At 46.7% G+C, this 8,921-nt stretch overlaps 1 protein-coding gene across 1 annotated transcript in view; it reads right to left on the reverse strand.

Annotated features, from left to right (window-relative positions):
• The window catches only part of KLF3 (Kruppel-like factor 3 (basic)), a 34,625-nt gene extending 25,710 nt beyond the window's left edge, over nt 1-8,915 (reverse strand). Inside the window, exon 1 of the mRNA XM_006895423.1 lies at nt 8,703-8,915. The gene's annotated coding sequence lies outside the window, so the exon portion shown is untranslated. The remainder of the gene's footprint in view (nt 1-8,702) is intronic.
• Between the last annotated feature and the right edge of the window lie 6 nt (nt 8,916-8,921).

Raw genomic sequence — 8,921 nt, forward strand, 5'->3', positions numbered from 1 at the left:
GCTGAAGGCCAGGAGCATGGACACTCCTCTTGAGAACTCCCTTCCCCATTCTCCAGAGAGCGCACTTTCTCACTAAGTGAAGGGGTGTGTGCTGGTTTGACTGGGTGATGCTGGTTATAGTTACTTCAGCTCACAGCCTCCTGTGCCTAGCAGGGTCTGAGGCTAGGATCCTTCTGGGTCAAATGACTGGGTGGAGGATTTAAACTACCACTGGTTTTACTCAGGAGTCCTGGGTTGGGCACTTAATGCATAGTAGGTGTTCTACAAGCCATTTCCTCTCCCTTTGAAAGCACTTGAAATCCCCTTAAATAAACAATAGCCCCCTTCCCCCCAGGGTTAACCCAGGGAGAAGGTATTAAAAGCAAACTTCCTTAACAAAAAAAGATGGAGCTGATAACCTTAACCTTGCCAGGCCGGAGGCTCTCCAGAAACTTGGGCTGAATATTTTTACCCACTAGGAGAGGCCATCCATACAAGTTTAGTGTCAGGGTCTCTATTATAAATGTAAAACCAAAAATAGAAAACAGGAGGGGAGAAAAGGGGGAGGGTGGGGGAGGGGGGCGGAGAGGCAAATGCCTGAAGGGGAGGTGGAGGCCCTGACAAGCTGGGAGCTCGGCTAAACTCCAGTTATCAAGGGTGACATTACATAGGGAACTGTGGCAGCCTGGCCCAAGGGGATTTGTGCCTGATTCAAAGGCACTGCTTCTCTGCTGGTTCAGGTCCACCAGCAGCTCCACAGAGGGTTACCGGTAAGTCAGCCCAGACTGGCCAATGAGTTTGGGGCTTTATTGGGGGGTTTCCAATGCTGTTCATGGGACCCACCTTTCCTCCAGAGAAGCTCGGCCTTTGGCTTAGGCGCCCATCTCTCTATGGATGGGCTTCCACCAGAAACCAAGCCCTCCCTGCCAGTCTTTTTTTAAAACATGGATGTGTAGTGCAACAATGAACGAATGAAAACCCAGAATCTCTGTAAATGTTCATTAAAATTAATAAAATTAATAATTTAATAAAAAAGTCGCACCACTGTACCAATCAGTAACATTATAAAAAATGGAGAAAAGAAAAAAATAGTTTATTTTGGTTTCTCTCAACAGTTTTCACTGAAAGCTAAAGCAAATTCTTAGACCATTTCTGAACCAAAATCTAAATTTCCTTATGCAAAATAATTATTTTACCTGTTAAAAAGAAAAAAAATGGAATAAGAATAAATGAATAAAGTTTTAAAATCAAACCAGTAAAACAAAAACAAAAACAAAACCATGGATGTGTGGCTGCTGTTTGTGGACTATGCCAACCCACAGGGACCCTCCAACAGGTTTTCAAAGGGTGTAAACTGCCTGGCGGGAGCCTGCCTAGCCTTCTCTTCAGTGGAGCAGCTGGTGGATTTGAGCTGCTCCTCCTTGGAATCACAGCGCAGCTTCTTACCAGCTCCTAGCAGGAGAAGCATGGGAAACACAAGTGCGCTGAAACAGTCTGCTTTATTGCTTTGGATCTGACTCACAGCTAATCCCACACTGGGTTTCAGAGGCCGTAAGCGGCAGGGGAGGAGTTGACCCATCTTTCTTGGAGCAGCTGGAGGATTCGAACCTCCAGCATCACGTGGCCTTTGGCCTGCCAGCACAAGTCTTTTCCGAGTGCACCAAGACATCACCCTTCACTGCCTAAAGTCACACCAAAGAAAACCCTCTAACTCACTGCCCAAAGCACTTCTGACTCACAGGCTGGTCCATTGGTTTTTCTGAAGCCCTGAATCCTGGGGGGGGGGGAATCTTCCAGTGCCAGAGTCGTTGATGGATTTGACTGCTTGAGATGCAGACTTCATGGGTTCAGTGCTTTATCCAACAGGCCACCAGATCTCCCTTAATCTGCCCGAGATCCTACCAAAACCTCCCCTCTACGCCCTCAACTCATAGCCAATAAATAGTTCCGGTGGCTGAAATCTTTGAGGCCCTAAATCTTAATGGGGTAGTGATTTGATTGTCCGTCATTCGTCCATCTCACGCTGGCGGATCTGAACCGCTGAAGGCGCCCGCGCAGCCTTCGCACTCAGCCTTTGAGCCAGCGACACAACTCGCTCCAGACTCCGGACCTAGAGCCCCAATAAACTCACAACACTGCTGAACTGTGGAACTAGGTCTTGAATCCAAAGCAATCTGCCACCACACACAGTAATGCTGGGCTTCTCCTGTAGGCAGGGGCATGGCAAGGGCATGGCAAGGGCATGGGATACTTTGTGTAGTTACTGTACCAGTAACTTCAACTCCTCCCAACTGACCCCCGCTGCCCACCCCCCTCTCGAGAGTACAGCCTTGGACAGAGATCAAAGATGCCGCTCTGGAGGCCCCGAACCAGGCTATTCTTCCTCCTCGCCAATGCACCTGCAAATGGTCCATAAAACTGCCGAGAGAAATTGGCAGCTTTACCCAAGTAAATACGGAAATCCTCCTAATAACCGTACAAAGGTGGAAGGGTCAGGTCCTCATCCCATTTTAGAAATGAGGAAATGGAGGAACAGAGGTGAAATGACTAGCTCGAATTCGCAGCGCTGCGGTGGACAGAAGTGGGTCCGCCTGCAGACCCTGCACTCTTTCTGTTCTGCTTCACAGCCTGGCGCTGTGGGCCTGAGGGGCAGATGAAAACAGCTCTTTATTAGGGTTGCTCCTACGGCAGGGAGGTGTGCCCCGTGTCACGCAGGTCCTCCAGCAGGTGGCCTATCGGAAGGTTCCAGCAGGCAATTAAGATTTCAAAATGCCTATTCAGGTTAGATCACCGTCCATCCATCCCACCCCGTGGCATCGCCAAGAATGAATGCTGGCACATACTTGGAGATTAGCATTAATGACTAGGTGCCCAGTAAATACCTGTAAGCTGGATGCAAGAATGGATGTCAAGTGACGCTTCTCACACACTTAGGGCAAGGGCTTCGAGTTGACTGTCCACCAGGTAGCCATCCCACCAGGAAAATTTGCTCAGGAGCCCAGTAAAGCTGTCCTGAGAATTCACCTTCTAAAATGCAAAGATATTGATGTACATGCCCTCCTCTGGAGAAAATAGAGATCTGAACTTACCAATGCAGGCTGGCCTGGGGTGCAAAGCTGGGGAAATGTCAGGATGTGAAAGCAAGAAGATAAAGGAGTGTGTTTCAGCGACTGGGCACCGAGAGCAGTGGTTAGTGGAAAGATGAGAGAAAGGGTCAAAGAAGTAAAAGGCACACTTGGTCCACAGGGTGCCCTGTAGGGTAGAATGTACTGACCCCATGTCCCTTTGACTCTCTTACACCCAGAGCTGGCCCAAATCCCACTGTTCTGGGTCTTGACTAGCCAGAGGCCATCCCTGGGGACAGACAACTCTCCTGAGCCTATCCCTGACCATGCTGGCTTCCCCTAGTCCCCTGCTAGGGGGGCTGTGGTGGAAGGGTCACTCCACTGGCTACATTCTGACTCCAGTCCTCTTTCCCTTTTATAATTAGATGGGAAAATGATAATGTATTCCGCCAGCCAACACAATGGAGTGAGTTTCAAAAAGCTCTAGGAACCTGTTTTGCTAAGAGAAAGAAGTTTTACTCTGAAACAAAGGATACAAAGTATACAGGTAATGTTTTTAATGTCTCATTGAGCTTTGCTGACATTCCAGTAGCAACAGAGGGGGAGTAAAAAAAGAGATACATATGGGTACTACAGATACAAACACACACATACACAGTTAATACATATCCATAAATACAGCTGGAAAGAAAGGAATCTTCCTTTTGATTCAGAAACTCTTTGCATACTATTGCCTCTCTTTTATTACTATTAGATTTCAAGGAAGGAGAGTTGAGGTGGGGGGAAAGCAGAGCTGCTGTCCTTTAGACAATGCTCTCCCTTATGAAGGCAGACTGCTGTCTGGTGTCCTGTCTCCAGCATTACTGCTAAAGATGAGAATTAGGGTCTCAGAAAGTGGACAGCTCAACTTGACAATAACCCTTCCCTTCCAAATGACTCCAAGATGAATTCTGACTCAAATATTACAGAGTAGCAAAACCAGATAGCAATGTTTTTGTTGTTGCTTTTGAAAGAGCCAATGAGAAAGGAAGCATTTCAGGAGACAGCCTGAACTCCAGACAATGCCATTATTACCATATAAAGGATGAGCTTGCTTTTTTCTTAAATACAAATCGTCCCAGAAATGGAGAGTAAAAATATCACCTAAGAAAATAATTTTAAAATAAAACCCCCCAAAAGAAGTTGATTAGAAAATATTAAGAAGGTTTATGTATCTAAAGGAAGGATGGAGGGAGAATGGAATTGAATTAGGAATAAATAAAACCTAGAGATAAAATTTCTGTTCTTTCCCCTCCTTTTTTATTTTAACTCTCAGACTAAAATAATTTCTCCAGTTGTTTGGTTTAGCACCCAAAACTCCCCTTCTCCCATAGAAAATACTAGCCTCTAATCATTCCTGCTAACCACCTCTGCCCCCTTAAAAAAAGAGTTAGAAAGAATTAGGGGAAAGTCAAATCAACAATACCAAATCCGGATGAATTGTTGCAACTTTGGAATTTAAAAAAGACTTACTTCAAACTGGGGTCACCTAAGGATTTCAGATTAAGGGCTTCGTGTTCTATAGGTCAGTTTAATATTAAAATTCACTTTATTCAAAGGAAATGCATAAAGGTGTTCCTAAACTCTCATCATTTTCCAAGGAAAAGAAACCATATCCTACTCTTTTGCTTTTAGTATCTTTCTTAATATCATACTTCACACTTCCCTTGACCATAAAGAAATGATGTGGTAGGAGATGAAGGTTACCATCACGGCAGCACCGTCACTCCTGGGAAGTACAGGATCTGCTTTGCTGAAGCAGCAATTTTTAAATATATTCCCTTAGAGAGCAATGCAGAGAATTCCCTTAACATTTCAAAGGAAATACAAAAATCACAAAGTTTAAAAAGGTGGCCTCCAATTTCTTTTTCAACTAACTATTTCTTTAAAACTTAGTTTCTGAAGAATCAAGAAGGAAGAAATTTGTTAAGATGGGTTTTAAATAGTTAACCTGTGAAAGCATAAACACATGTCCAACAGAGAATTCACACAGAATAGGAAATAGTTGTCTCTGTTACAAGAAACACACAAGAAAATTCTTCTGTTTTCAAAATATAAGATTGATATTTTCCAAGCTATTAGTAAACGGATTTTTTTTTTAAATTCCAGTTCTCCTTTTGAGCTTTGTAATTCTCAAAACAGTCAAATACTCAGATCCTGAATATAGCAACACTCTTATCCTTTTTATACAAAAAGTATTATGGTACATTAATTTTTGTCTTTAAAGAGAAGCAATTCCATGGTTTTTCTCACTATCTCCAATGATTTGCTTCAATAATTTTTCCAAAGCTTTTCTTCTGTAGGGCACTCAAATCAGCCCTGGGTGCCAAGACTGCTGAAATTCTCCATGCAAAAACAGCTCCATGCTCCCAAGTGTCTTGCCTCATGTGTGAGCACCAGTGGACAACCTCACAGGCCAGGTCTTCTAACCTGTAAAGTGGTAATGTCAGTCCAAAACTGACAGCTTCAGGGCCTCATGCCTGTCTCAAAACAAACACCCTGCCCACCTTCAAAACCAGAAAAGCCTTGACTACAACCAATCAACCTCTTCTAGATTTCATCTATCTGTACATTAGTTTGCGGTGTGGTGTTTTTGTTTGTTCGTTTTTAATAATCACAGTGTTTTCCATGTAAAAAATGTTTAAAAAGGTAAAAAAGTCTGTATTCCAGCACACAAAAAGCACTAGAGCAAAGGGTGTATGTGAAAAGGTTAACCGACTTGTCATTATGACATAACAGGAGCATCTTGAGCAATCCCGAGTGTGTAGAGACATGATAACTCCCAGGGTGGGAGGGGATAGGGAGTTGAGGGGCAGGGACCACGGCCTGGTCTGGGCTACTGATCTACCAGAAAACAGCCTGAAACAGGAAAGAGCACACATATGCCACTTGGAATGTATGACGCAAACCCCAGCCTTGAAACAAAGAACAGGAAACAGCTCTGCTGCCTGGGCTGGAGAGAAAGCACAGAGAAACATTTAGCCGGCCCTCCCTGACCCTATATTCATGAGCAGCTGGAGTTTTTTAAGACAACAACAGGGAGGTGGAGGTGTTTGTTCTACGGGTGTGAATAATAACACCGGCGTTATACAGAAGACCTGCCCCATTTACAAATAGAGGCTGCCACATACGCTCAACATCATAAGTAAACACGCGATTTTTATCACACTCAGAAGACCTTCACCATTAGCCAGCCTCCCTCCAGAGGTTCCTTTTGTCCTATATCCCCAGGGTTAGTCTTGAGCAATTCAGAGTTAAGTCTGCAGCTCAGAACATCCTAAAGAAAAATGAAGGCAGCGGGTGGCCGTTAAGAATTCAGATCACTTGTGGGTTACCCCACATAACTGAGGTCTCCACCAATTCTAAATTCCAAGATACAGGCTGGAGGACATCTAGAGGCACTCCAAATTTCCAGTCTCAACTGCACAGACAGCAGCATGCATGCGTGCAGCTGCACATCTGTTCTACATGTACACGCAGCTACAGAGAGCCACCTCCTTCTGAGGAGGTGACTCGTCCCTGACAGACAGTCCATTTCATCCAAAACTGACACACAAGTTCTGAAAGTTTTATGTAGGATATTTCCCAGAGAATCACTTCGTACTCTCTGCCCCATTATTTTCTCTTTACCTTGTTAGCCAAGACTATGTAACTCTGCTATCTATTATCAGAGAAGTGTGGACCTATGTGTAGATAGATGCAATTACAGGTAAAAGAAGGGGGCAGGCATTTAAGAAAATGGCATTGCTGTGCCCATAGCAACCCAGAGGCTGGATTTTAATTTAGAGACTTTGCAGTGGAAAGGGGGGGGGGAACCCTCAAACCAACACACAATAGCTTTCTCCCAAACTATGCTGCTGTCTCACAAGGTCTTGTGGTTTAAGTAGCTATTCCTTCTTTGTTAATTTCACATTGCCATATCCTTTTTTTTTTGTGCCTCTACTTTGCTCTCTCAAGTCAAACGTTCCTCAGTCTGTATCTTTACTGATCTAACCAGCAGGACCTTGGTTTTTCCCAACTCCTGCAGCAAACTCTACTGACTATGGGTAGAAATTGAGAAATAGTTTCTCCAGGGAGTTGAAATTAATCAAACATCTCATTTCAGGCAAGGAACAGCATAAGGTCAACTACCATACTTCTGTCTCAAGCCACAGGGGGCATCTGTGGACGCTTTGTCTTAAAAACATGATTAACTCACCAATTCTGAAGGTATTAATGCTATCATATTCTGCCGACTTCCTCCCCCACCCCAAAAATCAAGTCTTCCCCACATGCCTTTCTTTAAGTAAAAATGATCCTTAGATTCTAACTTAAAACATTTGAAAAAAATCACAAAACTGCTGTTAGGAAAAGCCTTAGAATGCCCCTGGTTCCCTACTTCATCTTGTTTCATAATTACAGACACAAAGTCTAAATGAAGTCAGGAATATATCACTTCATGCTTTTCCGCTCAGATCCTAAAAAACCCTTCTTGAAAACATAGCCTATACATTAAAATTGCTTTGAGTGTGCACTACTGGGGGGGAGGGTGCGGGGGAAAAAGCCAAAAATTGAGTGAAAAAGTCGATGCAAAATGTAGATTTTAGTAAAATATAGGTAAGCAACTGCCAATTTCTGTTCAAAATAACTTCGTACAAATTAAGTCCCGTGTACATGTTCTGGTCCGTAAAACTGTGGCACAGTGCTGTGCAATTTAAGGCAGCAGAGTTCTCTCCCTTCTAAGTGCCAAAGAAATGAAGAATGCAATTACAGGTACTACAAGCCATCTGCGAGAACGCCGCGCCGAAGCACTGGGTAGGTCCCCTGGGTTTCTGTGCAGGGACGTCCTCCCCCTGGGCCCGCTCCCGGCTCGGGTCAGGGACGCACTGACTCCTGCCACGCTACTGCAATCGTGGCTCCGGGCACTGCGGCAGGTTCTCTCCATGCATGCCCTGGAGGAGGAGGAGGACTCTCCAGACCGGGCCAGCTCCTTGCCCTGCCCTGGTGGAGCCCGGGTTCCAGGACCAAGAAGAGGATGTAGCGTCCCCACTGCCCAAGTTTCTTCCCAGAGGGCTCCAGAGGTAGTTCCAAGTTTGCTTGGCGGGGCGAGTGGAGGCACTCTGGGATGTAGAGGGGGACGCAGAGGGGGGCGCGGGGTGCGGGCGGGGTACAGGGAGGGGGAGGGCGCGGGGGATCGGGAGGGGTAGGAGGGGGAGCGCGCGGCCTCGGCGCAATGTTGCCACACGCGGCGAACACTGATTTCTGGGGTTTGTGAGGGAATCGCGGGCGGGCAGGGGGACCACACAGGTGAGCGCCCTCCCCAGACTGAAACCCCTCCTCGGAACCGCGGTGGCCACTCTGGCCGCCCGCACCCCCAGATCGGCCGGGTGACTCTACCCCAATCCCACACTTGCAACCACTGAACCCCGGGATAACCACCCCCCTTCCCTCTTGACTCTCTCACCGCCTCCACCTCGGTTGCCCGGAACATTTGCACTTTCCAAAGCCCACAGACATCTCCACCCCCAAGCTGCACCCCTCGAACCATCGCCGCGTCCTCCCCGAGAAAAAAATTCAACCAGAGCCTCCAGCAAGGAGGGGGGCGCAGACCGGAGAAAAGGTGAGCGCGCGGGGACTTACTTTGCGAGCAGCGGTGCTGAGCGCAGCAGACGAGAAATAAAGGCCCAGCTCCGGGGCTCCCTGGAACCCCGCGAATGCAGCAATGTCAGTGCTCCGAGCAGGCGGCAGCGGCCGCAGGGACAGCGGCGGGGACAGGCGCGCGTGCGGCGGGCGGCGCTCGCTCTGCGCTCCGGCTCGGCCTGGGCTCCGCGGGGCTCGGCTCTTGGCTCCTGGCACCAA

The sequence above is a fragment of the Elephantulus edwardii genome, unplaced genomic scaffold (genome assembly GCF_000299155.1).
Source record: "Elephantulus edwardii isolate Elephantulus edwardi_28Jun2011 unplaced genomic scaffold, EleEdw1.0 scaffold00167, whole genome shotgun sequence".
Classification (NCBI taxonomy): Eukaryota; Metazoa; Chordata; class Mammalia; order Macroscelidea; family Macroscelididae; genus Elephantulus; species Elephantulus edwardii.